Below are 18370 nucleotides of genomic sequence, written 5' to 3' on the forward strand. Positions count from 1 at the left end.
TTTTATTTTGAATAAATTTATCTCAAAAAAGAAATCAAAATAAATTTTTTGTTCTTTGAAAAGTGAATTTTTGTAAATGTCAAATTATTAGATTTTTTTTTCTCCTTCTTAGCTCTGTAACTTTTTTTCTATCAAATTTTAGAAAAAAAACTTAAGAGACAAATTTTATAGAGAATTTTATTCTCTATGAGAATATAATCAAGAAAATTTCAAAAAAAATTTCCTGACATAGTTATTTTGAAAATTGCAAGAAATGTTTTTTTTTTACCAAAGAAACCTGTAACACATTTATTGAAAATAAAAATTTTTTTCTTAACAGAAACTTTATCCAGAGTTTTGAGTTTTGAGTTCAAGATTTAAAAGATACTTTTGCTTTACTTCCAAGGTAGACGATAGACATACCAGGGTATCCAGTAGTCCGTATAAATATGCAGAAGAGGCCGGTAGAACGAGACGTGAAATAAAAAAATGAGACAATAAAAAACGTCAATAGTGTTTCTTGTTGGGGTGTGTCACACCCGGGGTATAGTAACCAAGTAAGTTAGCGAGCTGGTTTCCGAGAAGCTCGCCACCAAGAGTACGAGGACGATGAAACGAAGGAGAAAATGAAAATGCCGATGAGGAAAAAGAGCCAGTGATATAGTGCTGCTACGGACTTACAGATAGAGATAGAAATGAGAGAGGATGCTCGCTCTTTTCAAAATGTACTTACACTTTTATAACTTTTTAAAGGATTACGTCGTTAGGCGGATGGCCAGACGGGTTTTCTGAGGGTCGAGTTTTGATAAATGAACCAAAATTACCTTTGAGGAATAAAGTAGGCTTGATAATAAAAATTTATCTTTCTTACATTCAAAAATAAAATTAATTAACTTTAAAAAAATTTTAGATTTTTAATTTAAAATCAAAATTGTGATTAAAATATGGGAGATATCGGAAAATTATAAGAGACATTTTTTGTAGGAAATTTAATTTTCTACAAAAAAAGTCTTTTCCAATTACCCTACCTCTCATATTTTAAACATTAATGCAAATTTAAAGTTAGAATGATGAAAATTTATAACTAAGCGTGCTTGAATAATTTAGAGAAATCTTTAACTGAAAATTTTAGTAATAAATAATAATAATAAAAAAGCAAGTCAGTGTAAGATTCATGAGTAGTACTAATGTCGTAAAAAATTTTTACAACCCTGAGAAATAATTCTTTTAGTCACAATTCAGATGCTTTGTTTCCAGCGGTGTATTAAATCGTTCAACGACGGCACTTATATTTTCCGTGGTACTTTTAATGTGTATATAGTATACAGATTGTGGGAGCTAAGTGAGCCGACAAGGGAGTGATTTTTCCCTTAGACAAGCCACATCCATTTGACCCATTCCCTGGGAGCGAGCTTTGAAACTTTTAAATATTCATAAAAATAAAAATAGTTAAACTCTTTTAGACGGACTTTTATGATTCACTTCACATTTAGAATCATCCTGGATTATTTATTCGGTAAGTGCTGCAACTTGTTATAATTATAATTATTTATTCCCTTGGTCCAGTTTAAAATTCAAGCGAGAAATAAAAATTCAAGGAAAAATAAATAATAAAAATAAAATAAAAACAAGGAAACTTTTACTCGAATCAGAATTGTAAAAAACGTCGCAAGTGTTTTATGACAGAAGTGAGCCATCCCGGAAAATATTTCGAGCCAATAGCTGAGCTGTCCGCTTTTACTCGGATGGGAGCTATAAATAGAAGCAAAAAGCAGAGTCCAGTCGTCATCATATATCAGAAATTAATCTCGCCTAGTGTTTGGACTGGAGTAAAAATAAAAATAAAAATAAAAATATAAATAAAAATAAAATGATAAGTGGAGAGAGGCATGGATTGAGGATTGAGGATTGAGGGCCGAGGGATGAGGAAGTAGAGGACCAGCTAGTTTCTGGACTCGGAGTTTTATTTCGGCTCGAGGGTGGGTGTTGAAAAAATGAAATATGAAGGCCAAACTAAGAGGAGCCTGCTTCTGGGCTCTGTTGTTTCAACGAGGGCGAACGTCAACAGGGTCGTTTGTCAGCTTTTCGTATTTCCCGGACCAATTGCTTTTCTCTCTCCCGCCCCTCCTCATATCGGGCTTTGTTTCTTCTCCCATACATTTATATAAATATATATATCTATAGACTTACACCAGTCCTATTCTCCAGGACCCACACTCGCACTTGAGTCCACTCTCCATTCTCCCTATGCAGGAAATAAATTGTTACAGCTATTACCAAAAGAATAATAATAAATTGTTATTAGCTCCAGGACTAAAGGCTCGTGATACCGAGTAACAAATATTCTGTTAAAAATTTTTTCCTTTGAAAAAAAGGTTTTTTTTTTTTAAATAGAAAAATCTGTCAAGGTCCAACTTTTTTTTTAACATCACTATTAATAAAAAAAGTTAATTATTCAAGAGAAAAAATTTCTAAATTTTTTTAAAAATATATTTTTGAGCTAAGAAAATTTTTTTGTAATGTAAAAATAAATTTTTTTTTATATATAGATCATTGGATTACGCTTTAAAATAATTTTATAGATTAAAACCTAAGTCTAAAAAGTATTGCAGTATTTCAAAAGTTATTTTATACAATAGTTTCTTTGAAAACTGCATAACGTTTTTACAATTCCAAACTTTAAATTTAAACTTGGTATTGTGAAAGCCTTGTATTCAACTCTTTAGAGGTCAATATCCTTTCTTTAATGTTATTATCATTATTTTATACCAAAGATTTAATTAATTAAAAATAGAAACATTAAATGTGTAAAAAAATTCATTTCAATTTCGAAAAAAATTTTCTTAAATAATTAATCAACGATAAAAAAATAATTTTTAATGAAATAAAAATAGTAATTACTTTTGTAACTAATTTAACAAAATATTAAATACAATAAGAGGGGACGGACTCGAAAAAGTAATTAAATAAAAGTAAAGATGTAAAATAGACAGGGTGTAGCGGACATAAAAAGATTATCTAACCAAGTGAAGAGCTATTTTTCCAGCCAGCCTCCCTCCCTCTTTTCTGGCAATCCTTTCAGCCCTTGAAGGCTAAATGAGTGTATACAAGTATCAAAGTTGGGAGTGGTGAAGATACTAACTAACTAGTACAGTTACTGGCTTACAGCTCAACTTTCTCGGTGCGAGCTAGTAGTACAGCCAAGTAAGGGCAGACGTTTGTTTCGCCTTGCTGAGATTGGATTTAATTAAGGATAAAATTAAACCCGAGATGAGTAGAGTAATTGTGTGATTAGCCGGGCAAGCGGCAATCCAATCAACGTATTCTGCCGAGTGGCCAATCAAACCCTCTTGAAGGCGCTACCCGGGCAATTTGCATGGGATTTACATCGCTAATCGACTGTACTCGCGAGTGAGTTCATTCACTTGCTCGCCATCGGGGTGAAGAGTAAGCTACGGTTTAATATAGTCAACCAGACTGAGATGTACTTTTACTGGAAGAGGATCAAAAGCCTCATTAGTCATTTAGTTAATTAAATTAGTATTTTTAAAATTGTAATGTCTTAATAAAATTTTAAAAATAATTAATCAAGTTAAAATTTAATTAGATTTGCATTTTTTACCAAATATTATAAATATATTATTTAATTATTTTTAAATTATAGTAATGCTAAAATTATAATTCTTAGAATTTTTTTTCGACAAATAAATTAATGTCAAAAATTTCCGTGAAAATTTTTAAATTGAAATATTTTTTTAAAGTATTTCAAATAATAATTAATTTAATATTGGAAAATATTATTGAAGTTATTAATAAAAAATTTTATAATTGTACAACTAATTGAATTTTGAATAAAATAATCCACCTCGATCGTCGATTAATTAAAATTTAACATTTTTTTCCAACTCCAATAAATTCGATCCCTGAAACATCGTAAAAAATTCCGCTATTTCAATAACTGCCGGGTCAAGTATAACTTCTCCATCGGAAAGAGCCTGAAAGTCCTTTTTTAAAAATTTTAATTTCATTTCTCGCTATCGATTCATTTCTCTTAGCGTCAGCTTTATTGCGCTCGAATAAATAATTGACGAAATAAATTATTGACAGACTCTTGAGAGAGATTCTATATATAATGTTGCAGTAAATTAAATTCCCTTCCTTAACAAGTGTCTACAAATCTATATATATATATATATATATATATATATATATATATATATATATATATATATATATATATATATATATATTTATATATTTGTAAATGTATAGGTCGAAATAAGCTCGGAAATGAGAATCGATAGCGAGTTTCTCGATTGACCGCATTGCGCGCACTCTCGGACAGAGTCTCATTTGTCGGTGGGCGTCGTAATTAATCGAAAAACCTCGGGTGAGTTCCCGCCTTTGATAGTGCCCGACAACGCGAATAAAGGGGGTCGTAGGCGTGGCCGTATCAAAGGGGATGCCTAGAAACAAGAAGCGAGAGAGTGCGTCGTTAGCCCCCTCTCAAGCTGGACGGGGTTGCCGTCCGCTAAGGACCACGTGACAGACCCGGGCCAATCAACGCGCCGTTAATGAGGGATTGACGTTCGCCCTTATAATTACTGTCCGGCCATTCGGCGACTCCACTACTGCTCTGCTCGCTTCTCCAAGGACTTTTCGTTTCCAGGCTTTGTATCTGCCTCTTCAAAGAGCTCATTTCTTTCAGCCAGTTCCTCTTTTTTTTTTATTAATTTGCTTAATTCAGATTTTTTACCCTCCGACTTATTTTTTAGATTTTTTTTCGAGGCATTGTATGAGAACAAAATCTCAACTCAAAGGAAAAAATATTACGGTGGTAATGCACTTTAACGTAAATTGCAACGATTTTTAAGCAAAAATAAAAATTATCGTGAGGCCAACCACGAGTGGGCTAGAGCAGTCTCTCCTGTGCTCAAGAACAGAAAGAGGGAGGAAGATCAAAGGAAATTTGTCCGCAACCTCTGCCTCTGCCCGCCGGTTTAATGCTAAAAAAATTTTTCCACGGTAAATAAATATTAAAATATCGTGTTTATCAGTCAGTTCAAAGGGAGCTGAGGATTCTTTAATCGTCAGTGCAAACGCGACACGTCGTGATTTCACCAAGGGAATCCTGGGGTGTATGTATATGTATATATGTATATGTAGGGGGAGCAGGGAGTGAGGAACAAAATAGTCGATTGAGTCGGGAGCTGAGAGGAACTCGCTGCGCTGAGTATCTAAATGTCGACGTACGCCAGACAAGGGGAAACCGAGGCTCAGGTGTGAGTTATCGCTGAGGAAATTTAAAATATCGCGGAAAAATTAGCTACTGCGGGGGGTTCGACTTAAAGGATCTAATGTTTTGAGTAAAATTTTATTGGACTTGGAAAAATTTAGCCGATGGATAATTAAACTTTGGAAAAAATAATTGTCGACGTTAAAATTCTTTAATCAAAAAACTAATAAATTAAAATAGTTCATTTCAATAAATTCCTTTCTCCACTTAAATTATTTTTTCTCTCACTGTGTCCTCAAATTTTTTCCAGCTTTCAATTTCCAAACAAGTGATTAATAAAACTTACCCAGTCACCTCAGCTCGACAGAACAAACATCCAGCGCTCCCATCTCGAACCCAGGAACCTGAAACCGAAAAACGGATACCCGTCAGTCCAATAAACCATTTAAATGTCCTCTCAACAAAGAATGTGGGCGTAGGGTGTAAATATATGCATATATATCCATTGTAACAAAATTCCCCTGGATACTTATACAAAACGAGTGACTTTAAAACGTACATGTCGATGGTATGCATCGAGTGTCCTCCGTCCTCGTATCCTTTAAATTCCGATGGATCTTAGCATCGAGCATTAGACTCTTCGGCACACTTACCAACACCAATATCGGTGTGTGTCGCAGTCGAACACTTGAGAAAGTATCTGAGTTGACGCATACGTGGCTGAGATCGAGTGCTACACATGTATGTTCACATATGTAGCATCCCCTAAAAAGAGAGCTTCGCCTTGAAGAGCGAAAGAGGCGAAACGAGAGACAGCGGTGGTAATGGTGAGGGTGCCCCCCCCCAGCCCATTCGTACACATACATATACATATATTTGCACGTATGTATGGATTCGAGTTTAAAAATACAAATGGAGTATCGAGCTTTTCTCAGAACGTGCTGCGAGGGAATGAGAAGAAAAAGGACAGACAGAGACAGAGAAAGAGAGGCAGATTGCGCTGTGCTCTACTCACGGGTTGGCATGCCGGGACGCCGACGGACGAGAGGCCCTCGGGACGAAGAGGCGCGGGGACAAAGAGGGTCGTGCACCCTCACCATCACCATCAGCATCGCCGGCTTCCAGCGGTGGGGGAGATATTTCAAAAATCGAATATTGATCAGAGCTGGCAATCCTACCCTCTGTAATCCGTACGTGAGTACGTGGTGGATACGGGGCCTGGCTCCCTCATGTGTGCGTGTGTGCCATCGCTCGTCATCTTGCCTTAGCCTCCCCTCTTCACATTCGCGATGCCTTCAGCTTTTTCCGTCTTGGTTTTATTCCTTTTTTATTTTAAACTACTACCACCCTCCCGAAGCTTTGTTCTTCCCATCTCTCTTCGCTGTCTCGGGCATTCCCCGTCTCTTCTATCCTATCCCCGAGAGCTTCTGCCTGCAGCAGTGGAAACTCAGGTACAGCTCACATGAGGAGGAAAGAAAGGAGAAAAGGCAAAGGGGAGGCAGTCTTTCTTCGTTCTCTGACGACTTTCTGAGACTTTCTTAAGAAAAAGAGAGAGCGAGAGGGTAAGGAGAGGGACACACACGATACACGAGGAACGTTTTGTCAGGCGAGTGTCCACACCCAAGGGTGCCGTACTTATACCCGGCTCTAAGTAGATAGACACACGCGAGTTTGCGTTGGACGTTATTACGTCGACTCGAGACGCGGGTGCGCTGCCTACAGGACCTGTATATGATGCTGGCTCTGATAAAAGGAGTGAGGAGTATGTGAGGGCGAGAAAAGATGGAGGGAGGCCCACCTCGCAGATTACTCACTCTTGTGTATGGAGTACGGAGGATCGGGGTGCCAGAGGGAGATATTTCTCTTCAAAAGAATCTTTTAATGGCAGCCATCCAGCCACCCCAGGTCTCCTTCCGCGTCTTTGACCCCGTACGAGAGACTGTTCTGTTCCTACACTCAGTATAAGGTATTAGCTTATTCTTGTCCACTGATACTTTTTACCGATGATACTTTTTAGTGATCCGACTCGCCCTTGCTGAGGACCTTTTATGTAATCTTATTTTAAATTATCCTGGGAGATGTTACTGAGCTTGATGTAAGGTATTATTGAGTTCGGCTAATTTCTTTTAGAGTTTTATTGATTGATTTTTTGGGGTGAGTTTGATGATTTTTTTTTTTTTTTTAATTGTGATTAGGTTTTGAGAAAAGTTGATTAATGATGGATAAGACTTCTGGGGAAAATAATTTTTGTGGAATGAAATATTGACAAAATTGACAGAAATGATTTTTTTTTTTAATTTTTCAAAGCAATTAATTATTTACGGAAAATGGATTGTTAGTTAAACTGATAAAGGTTTCAATTATTATAATCAATTACCAGATGAAATCAAAACAGAGATATATTATGTATTTCATGATTAATAAAAATTGTTAAATATATAGCCAGCTCAGAAAATTTTTTCACTCAACAATATTAAATAACAATAAAAATTTTCCTTCAAACAACAAATTAATTTCTTATCCCTCTCTTATTTCTCTATCCAAGCGACAACCTAAAATGATAGAGCTTAAATAGACTGGAAAAGCTATTTAAAATAAAATAGCGGACTCACCCGTGGCCATAACTAAACTTTGAGCCAATAAAGAAAAAAAAAAAAATTCTTAACTGTATTCTATTGAGTGGACGATAAAAGTTAAATTTAAAAGCAACAAGATCTACGGGGACTATCAGCGTCCGGATGCCATTCGTGCCATACTATTGACAACTATCTGTCTTTCCGACTGTCCTGCTAAAGAATTTCTTTCGTCACTCAATTTCCCGGCTCTTTCATATACATCCACCCACCCACCCAACATCTATATCTATATACATTAACCTATAGGTACATAAACCCACCCAACCCCACATACACATACATGTTCCCAGTTTCTTATTCTTCATCTTTGCCTCTATTCATTTTCTCACGCCACACCCACGGCGGATTTTCTCATTCGCCCTCACACACATGAGGACCCAAGGCGAAACAATACCGCTTGCTCACATCCACGAAACGGCGTACCTTAGAAACTCAAAAATAAAATGAGAAAATGTACATAGATATAGTTATAGTTGAGAGTTATAAATGTGTTGCGCTGAGAAAAGTGGAACTCCCACCCTCGCAATAACCGTCTGAGCTCGCCTTTCCCTCTTTCCTCTTTCCTCTCGTCTCTCGCCGTCCTGACCAACCGGTTAGGTCGCGTCTCTAACAAACGAGCTACGACACCCCCACCTAATGGGCCGACGTTACCGAGTGTATGACGTCACATATGAGCAAACTCACACATATGATGTCAGTATGTGTGTGCGTGTGTGTGTTCACTTTAAGAAGAAGATAAAATCCTGAGGAAAGTTCGAGGCCCAGGAGAGGAGAGGTAAATCCATATTTTACACCACTACCCCGGCTCTGGCGCTCGCCCCAATCTACGCTTAGCAGAATACACTGGCGCCCAACTACCTTCACCCTTCGCTCTTTCCAACTCGCCGTCTTATACTTGTTTCGCTCTTGTTACACAATAATCTCACCCTCCCACGTCCCCAGCCTCCGAATAAAATCCCACGTAGCGCTTGGACCTCCGATCTCTAAAATGACAGCCCGACGATCAATCCTGGGCCATTGTTTGCTCGAAATAATTAATTTTTTACGCTGACCGTCGCTGCCCTTTGTTCCCAAGCACCCTTGTGCTCCCGCTTAAGCGTTCTACGTGGACTACCACTCTGCTGATTGATATCTCAGACGGTCAAGATTTTAATCCGTCAACACTCCTCGACAGCTAAGCCGGAACTAAAACACGGACACTGGACACCTTGCTTCTGATTAAGAGAGGCTTTTGGCTAGTTAAATTTTAACGAGGAAGTAAGATTAATACCCTTGTTTTTAAGAGGGGGCTTATTTGTTCTTAATTTGGATTATAAGTGGGTGGAAGTTATTTAATTATAATTGGTGTTTTGATAGCTGAAAAATAGTTAAAATATTGAAAGAAAACATTTTGTTTTTCTAATCACGGAACTAATAGAAGAATTTATAAGTTGTTAATAAATTATAAATAATTGATTAACGATAAATGATCATCAAAACAATTTTTCCAAATTTTTACCAACCTTTACAAAAAAAATTCACTACCAAATCAACCCGATAACGATCATTAAAAAATTATCACCATAAACCACATACGTAAAATTCGATTTGTCAAATTTTGAAGCCTCCCTTCAGGCAGCTAGTAAACTTTAAGATTCCAAGATCATTAATTTCCGATATCACCAAACTCTAAACAAAATTTATGGCATCCATCACCGCAGAAGAGGGTCGAGTTAAAAATTATGAAAATCAAAAGTCTAGTACGTCAATCTATTATCAGAGTGGTATAAAAATAAAATCGATATAATTTCGGGGGTCTGTATCCGTTTTCACATTTTGGGGTGTATCGAAGTCTCAAAGGGGAGATTTTAAAATGTAACAAACAGAGGCCTGATGAGCGATGTAAGATCAAGTTTGAAAATATTCGGGTGTCATGTGTGATTGGTATGAGGGTGTTATATCTGGCGTGTGGGACGGGTTGTGTATCGATCATCGGTACGTGTGTCGTCAGAGATATCTGTATCTCATATATATATGATAAGTAGCTGAGAGGAATGATTAAAAGTTTATTTCCAAAAAGGGGTTGGAAAATACGACGGGGAATAAGTCCGAAGGTATTAAAAAAAATGAATGACCGAGGAGCCGGGAACCGATAGCTGGATCGCCGTTAAAATTGAAGTCGTCTTATTATGCAGCAGCTCGACGCGTTAAGGCTAGGGTCGGTTGATGAGTAGTCTACTTGTAGGTTGAGAGTAGGTCCTCCTTTGGGAAATACTCATCCTTTAACCCTCGTTCCATGTCCTCTGCTGCTTCTCTACTGTGTACTGTACTGAATACGCTGCCTCTCCTCTTTCCTCTTCTCATTCCACCCCCTCGCTTATTCCAGTTCTCGTTCCCCAGTAGTTTATATACTTTCCGCCATCCATTTTTCCAGCATAGTAACTTTACTCCGACGTACCGTGTCGACTGTCTCTTGCTTTTCCTTCATTCTGCTCTTGACGCGTACATCCTCGGTAACATATGTATATACATTTACATATGTATATATGGGTGGAGAAAATAACCCTCGGACTCGGTCTGGGCAGAATATATACTGTGTACTGTAAGCTCCATTCCTTTTCCGAGCAATTTCACTTGCCAATTGGACCCGCGTTTAATTCCACTCGATAAGAATACTTGATTGTTTATTCACAGACTTTTCCAATAATTTATTGAAATTTTTTTTTTATTTTCAGTCGCTGAAGATAATTATTTTTTAGGAGAGTTTGTTTGGAATTTATTAATTTTGTAGTCGAATAATTATTTAAAGATTTTTTGGCAAATTTGAACATTTATAAGATCGAAAAAAAAATTTTAAGTTCCATAAATAAAATTGTATAACTAATAAATAATCTATTATTTTTAGTTTTTTTTTTAATTGATTATTCTCTTTCCTTCTTTCTTAGCTTAGAAAAAAAAAATTCAACAAAACCTCAAAGCTTGATTACCTAGTACACGCGATCTTGAAGCAAAAAAAATTTATCATGTAATCAACTTGACGCCAATCATAGAAATAACTTTTGATCTGCCCCGATAACATTTTCAAATAATTTATTTTTTATCTAAAAAAAAAAAAGATCCAAATTTTATATCCTGCTACAAATTTATAGACCGAGTAATTTATGATATAATATTTTCATACAGAGGATTAAGCTAGAAAATACAAATTTATAAATAATAACCACGGAATGAAGAGATACAAGGTTGTAGGTTGTAGGTTGTAGGTTGAAAGTTGGCACGTAGCCGAGAGCCTTCATAAAATTCACAGCCTATATATACTTAGACAACAGGATGTCCATCCACTCTCGTCCCTCCCTGCTGCATGGTCGCCATACTATCGGGTGACAACGAGGACGATGACGTCTTCTCGCTAAGGCCACCCTCTAGCTAATAATATTTTCTAATCCGACGACGAAGTGGAACTAAACCCGAGCAGAGAAAGCTTGGGCCTCTCTCTCTCTGCTGTATCACATAATTTTCCGACAAAAAGCACTTACGCCCTCTTCCACCCTTCAGCCGGGAGCTCGCCACCCTTCTGCTTCTGCCCACTTACTCCGAACCTCCGTCGCTCCTCTACCCTCCGAAAACGTGTCCTGCCTCCTTGGATCAGGGCAAGAGTGCATTTATGTCAACTTTAATAGCATTTTTTTAACACCCGCTCTGGTTTTTTAAGCTTCAAGTAAAGGTTATTTTAATATTGAAACGAAACTAAGATTCAAGATAAATAACTTGCTTTTAATTGAAATTTTCTGGAAATTTTTTAGATAAAAGTATTTTGTAAAATTTCAATTTATGCAAAGAATTTTTATGCAAATATTGACTACTTATTACACTGATTAAAAAATTAATTTATTTCAAGAGAAATAATTTTGAATCAAAAATCAAGCTAAAAAAATTTTTAAATAATTTTTCTTTTATATTTTGATGAAAATGTAATTAAAAATTTCTGAACTAAATTAAATACTTCTATTTCATCAAAAACATCTCTTAGCTAAATTTAAATAATAACTTTTTATAAAATTAAAAAAAAATCTATTAAATTTTTATTTCTGAAAAAAAAAATAAATTCTATAATTGACAAAAATTTGAATATTAAAAAACTAAAAAAACATTTCCATAACTCTACGAAACTATGAATGAAAATTCAGTAGTAAGTGAAAATAATGCTAAAGAGATTGGCAAAGATGAAGTAAAGTGAGACTGAGGCGAGAACGGATACTCGTGTCGGCATCTAACGGCGACGATCGATCCGACGGCAGGAGTAGAGAGAGCTCTTCTATAAACTATACAAGTACCACACCAGTAAAGTCAGCTTGCTCTCTTAATAGTACTTTCCTCAGCCTGAGCTGGAGCTCGCGACGACAATAGAAACGCGCAGAGCATTTTGTACTCATTGTCAGTATAATTCCTCAAGCCCGAGTCTTTTCTACTTACAAGAGAACACACAACAACAACAACAACGGATAGGAAGTAAAAACGGAACCGCAAGTAGATAAATTTTCAGAACGTGTCGCACGCGCGAGCATCTGCCTCGGAGTAGATAATTTCAAAATAAGTCAGACGAACACCGTCGGGCCAGCTCTACTACTGTATCTATGGGACACGGCTATACTATGTATGCTACACTGTGTTATGTAGCTCTATGGGTATGCTGCTCCGTACATATGTTTTCCACTAACGTCTCCCGCCGCCATTTACGTCGCGTGCTGCTCAATAATTCTTTCTCTCAACAATTTACGTTCCTTCGAAAACTTGCATCGCTTAAAACTAAATTCTTTATCTCTCGCTGAGAATTTATCATTTTCTAGAGATCACTTTAAATTCTAAAACTACTTAAATAACAACATAATTATTTATTACTTGTATTGTAATAACTTCACTTGAAATTTTTTTATGCAATCATTAATCAATAATTTAATTACTCTGGATAGGAAATAAAAGTAATTACTTTTCTTAAATCTTAAATTCAACCGAAATTTCTAACTCCAAACAAATTCAATAATTTATCACCAGAAATTCCTCCCTCCCTCTTCTTCTAAGAAAGTTAATAAATTTAAAAATTTGCTGCTACGTACGAAAGTTTAAACAAAAAGCAAAGTATAACTTTTTATTAGACATCCATAATTCAAAGACAATTGATCATGATCATAACAGAATTTATCATTGGAATTCAACTCGCAGCTCCAATTATTCGCTGATAGCAATAATTCTTAGCTTGATATTCGGAAGTCAATATTACAGTATACAGACTTTGGAATAAAAATTTATAAATTATAAATAAGAGGCAAATATAAATACAAAATATAAAAATTTTCTGAAATGAAAAGATATTTTGCTAATTAAAATCCCAACTTGTTTTACAAATATTTGTATAAAATAAATAAACAAACAAAACTCAGAATTTTCATCCACATTCCTATTCCTCGATTCAAACAATAGATATCAGAAGGCATTAAGGGACTAGACCTCGTACAAAAATATACATGTATCTAGTATTTTATAAGTTGCGCACCCAGGCAACGTAACGAGACGACCCTGAAGTGGCATCGGTGGACCAGAGTTGAGTACCCATGGGAGAGGGCCGTAAGTAGTTGCCTCGTACAGAGACCAGACACACTACAGAGTAATAGTAGAGAAGAAGAAGAAGAAGAAAAAGAAGGGAGCGATGGCGATGGAAATTAACTCAGAGACCTTTTCCCCTCACTCGGGTTAGCTTGCCGAGCTCTAGAGCGACACCTTTTACGTCGCTTATCCTTTTTTACAAGAAATTTAGCTCAGCTTCCTCTTCTTCTATCTTCGTCGTATGTTAGATTTTGAAATAAGCTAAGGACTAGACTCATACTCATACTCCTTCCTAATAATCTCCCCTGTCTCTGTTATTACACCTGAAGCTCCTTCTCTCTCAACCCGCGTACTACTGAAAATCTCCGGAATTCACCGCGGGAGGAAGAGAGTCCGCGAGTTTCACAGAAAGAGACGAGAGAGGCAAGCCTTGGTGCGGGGGTGAAAGTAAAAGCAAGGAAAGAAGAAGAAGAATAGTGATGTAAGGAGAAGACGGAGAAGAAGAAACCGTCGCGTGGTGGGCGTTACTCAATATGGCGGCCTACACGCCCAGGTGGGACTGGTGGGGCCGCGATAGGGGAAGTTTCGGTGTGGGGGTGATCGCGTGGTCGCGAACTCCCTCTATACTACTGTCTCTGTGTTACTGGTCGACATTCCCGGCGGATCGCATAGGTGACTTTACGCATACGCGTGGACCCCTTATCAAGAATATGTGGGTAAGGATGACTCCCACTCGAGGGCTCATGTAGGATGTAGATGCTCGGGAATTCGTGGGGGGCTCTACTCTCTCTCTCTACTGCTTCAGTTCACTGTCTACACACACGGATGGACACATATGTGACCTTCGTATGCCGCAACACGTGATATGTGTGTATGTGTGCTTGCATGTGAAGATCTTGCTCGTGCAGTGCCTGGGATAAGATGGAGAGGGTATTCTTTTAAAGTTAACTATGCATCTAGGTGTGGCTCCTAGGGATTTTTGCACTCTAATGGCTAATTAGATTTTTATTTTAATTAATTTAAATTAATTATTTTTTTTTTTTTAGTTTTTAGATAAAAAAAAAAATTTTATTTCATTCAGAAATTTTTTGTATTAAGTCAAAATAATTAAATTCTTCAAAATGATGTTATTTTTAGTTTTTTCTAATATACTGAAATTTTTTATTGATTTGTTAATTTTGGTGTTTAAATATTTTTGTGTGAATTTTGATTGGAAAAATTAAAAAAAAAATTTAATTAAAACATTAACATTTTTTTTAATTAATTAAAAATGATTTTTTTTTTAATTATGAGAGTTAGAAAAATTTTATTACTTAATATGTGTTACTTTAAAATAAAAAACTAATTGTAAATAAAATTATAAAGTAAAGAAAAATTTTTAATTTTACTATATTTGTATATAAAATAATTAAAAATAAAAAACCATTAATTATAATAAATAATTGAAACTTTAATTATAATTAAGTTCCAAAAAACCTAATTTATAAAATAAGTCATTCTTTAAAGTATTAAATTTCAATGTAGAAATAAATTACAATGAAAAAAGAGTCCTGAATTGACTTTATCATTAAAAAGAAAATAAAAATATCATATGACATCAATCAATGTCATAATTATCTTCTAATTTCAAGCAAAAAGAAATCTCTATGTAATAAAATCCAGGATGAAATATAGTACAATAAATAAAATTTATTTTCCTCTGCGTAATAAAAAAATAAATTACTCATTATTTTTTATTATTAATACGATACTATTATTGACAATATAAAAACAAGATAATAAGAATAATAATATCGAATCGAGTACGGTGGAATAATTATCGAAGCATCGTATTCCAGATTGCAGTGGAAATCCATAAAAAATCGGATTTGAAATTGGACACCGCAGGTTCTTATTCGATTTCGCCGAATAAAATAATTTAACGTTTGTTTATTTTCACTCGTTTTATTTATTCCGGCGTTGACGAAGATGCTATGCAGATTCGATCGATCGCGTCACGTCGTCGCGATGAGATACATAGACACTCGAGGGGTGGCGGTGCTTTAGTGGCTCAATGCTGCCAGCAGCAGTAGCAGTAGTAGTAGTTGTAGAAATGTTTTAATAGTAGTAGTGGCCTTATAGCACGGAAGAATCTAGATTCCGAGATGAGGGAAGGATCCGCAGGGAAACAGCGGTAGCAGTGTCCCTTTTTTGCCCTAAATGTCCACCCCAGCAAGGAGACAGCTAAAAAAAGGATACTCTGATGGAAAGAGCCAACGTACGTACGCACGCCGGGGTACGAGTATGTGTTATTTTTTCCGAAGCATTAAGCTTCGTGAGGGGGTGCTTTGCCCGTCCTCTTTTACGAGGGTGGAGTAAGGTGGTTAATACACGTACATAAAAAAAATATATATACATGTGTATAAATGGACGGATCGTTGTAAAAATTTATTCGTATTTATATGGATTTAGTTAGGCTTGATGAAAAATAAAAAATAGTTTTATTGACCCTCTTTTTTTTTTTTTAATTTTAAATTAATGAAATTTTAATGAGATTTTAATTAATGAAATTTTAATTTTTTTTTAATATTAGATGATTGAATAATTTTTCAATAAAAAAAAAAAAATTTAATATTAGATAATTAAATTTAAAGAAATTATTTAAAAAAAAAAATTTTCCACTACTATCTTTTATTTTTTACGAATCCATTTTCCCCATCTGGATGACCCACCAATGAATCTCCCCAGAATAACTATTCTGCGAATTCGTTATCACTGGGACAAAAGAAATGACATTACGTCGACAAAATCCATAGGTTCTTTTATCTTTAATCGAGTCTCATAATTTTCCAATAAAATTTATCGAAGCCGAGCTCCCGGTTGATAATATAAATTATTTATATAGTGTACAATGGGAATGAATATTGGTGGGTATGTAGACGAGTGAGGCCCGAGAAGGACGTGGATGATTGGCAGAGCAGGAGTAAAACACCGTTTCCGAGGAGGATAAAGCGAGACCGAGCAAAATAATAAAAACAATAACAACGAGAATATACAAAAAGAAGGTAGAATCATCGCTAGAATGACAGCCGGCAATCGTTCTTTCCATTTTGGTCTCTCGTTAGTCTTGAAGCTAACTTCTTGCGGACATTCCGCCCGAGGACATTCGAGATCTGGCCATCTTCATTCCACATAATGCTAAGATTCCACTTTCGCAAGTGGAACCTGGACCTGGGACTGGCAGAATGAGAAAGAGGCAAGCTCCGTTTCTCGTCTCGTTCTCGTAAACGTCGTTTAGAAGTAACCTCCAGTACGCGAAACAAGAAGCCTCCTTACAATAACAAATCCTCGTGAGCTGGTACTCTCAGCAATCCATTGCCTGAGGTTGGCAAAGACACTGTTGGTGATGGCGCTGCCCGCGCAGTGGTTGGCTGGCCCTCGGTAATGTGTCCGCTTCTCAGCAAGACAGACTCAATTTCCATTCATTTATTTTCGCCGCCATTTCACTGATTGCCACTGTACCAAGCAAGCTCCTTCTTTATTCTTCTCCTTTAGTCTCTTTTTTATTTCTTCAGCTTCTTTTTTTTTCCTCACATTCAATTCCTCGCCCCTCCCATCGCTCATTATACATAAAGTCAAGGGGTAGCCCTGATTTTTTTTTTTTTTTTTTTTTTTTTTTTTTATGGCTGCGACTTTCCTGCTATATACTGTACACTCTAATTCCCGGGTTCACTTTAATCACTCCAAGTGCAGCCAGTGGTAGAAACCCTCCCCCAGGGCAGCGGCAGTCGTTCCTTGGGTCAAGTGCTCGAGTAACCCGTGCCCTTTCTGGTTCCCGGGCCAGTAAGCCTCAACCCTCTCGAAAAAGTTATTCAAAAAAAAAAAAGGACCGGCAAAAAAAAGAGTTGTAAATAAAAAATGAAAGGTAGAACAGAGGCTGGGTTGCTCCAGTTGGACTCCCTGTTGTCTTTCTTGTACGGGCTTGGGCTTAATAATACGCCTCGACCTAAGCGACATAACGAACAACTCGTCTACTTTGGGAAATCGATAAATAAAAACTGGGAATTTATACATGAATTGTAGAGCATAAATAGAGAAGCCGTAACCGTGACTACGTGGCTTCCCGAGTACGAGTACAAGTACAAGTACAACCACACGGGACATTCGTTACGTCAACCACTTAGATTATGGGAAACGGTTTATTCATCACAGTACACCGCGCAATTTTATTAGATTCATTCGCTCGGTCTTTATCTTTTTTATACTTGTGTAGATTCTCTCCGCCTCTCTCCTGGGTCTCTCTATCAGCATCAGCAGAGAGTCTCAGTCGGAACTGAGAACTGAAGACGAGTTCAAGATGGATCACTTTGGTTTGGTGGATATATACGGGCTGCGTTATTATCGGAAATCTAAAGCTCCAATGGAATCCTGTTATTCTTGTAAATAAGGTGATTGAGCGTTCTTCATACCGGTTGACGAGCGGCCCGACTACCGACTACCGACTACCGACTACCGACTACCGACTACCAGCTACCACCACGACCAGCTACCATGTAGTTTCGATTCAGTAAACACATTTCCCTGGGTTCTCCGCTTTCTCGAGACACTTGAGATCGATAATTCCGAATCCACTTTTATCATCCTTCTAAGACTCTTTTTAGCTTTATTATTATTTAACTATCCTCGCCACGCCATCCTCAGGACGCTCCAGACTCTATTCTGCCCGCCATGTACATCATCTACATAATGGGAATAAGAATAATAGCAAGTTATATACTTATACTTATATTCCTCTGTTCATTAATATCATCTTGAAGGAGTAAGTCTCCTTCAAGCGGATCCTCTCCGGAATTTGTCTTGTAGATGTGCATGTTATTGTTATTATTATTATTATTATTATTATTATGCTCATTATTATTGGTATTGATATCGCGAGTGTTGGGTATTTTTGTGTCGATGT

Source organism: Cotesia typhae, unplaced genomic scaffold (genome assembly GCF_013202065.1).
Source record: "Cotesia typhae breed Kobodo isofemale line unplaced genomic scaffold, CoteBio_Ctyphae contig_4, whole genome shotgun sequence".
In the NCBI taxonomy this organism is placed as follows: Eukaryota; Metazoa; Arthropoda; class Insecta; order Hymenoptera; family Braconidae; genus Cotesia; species Cotesia typhae.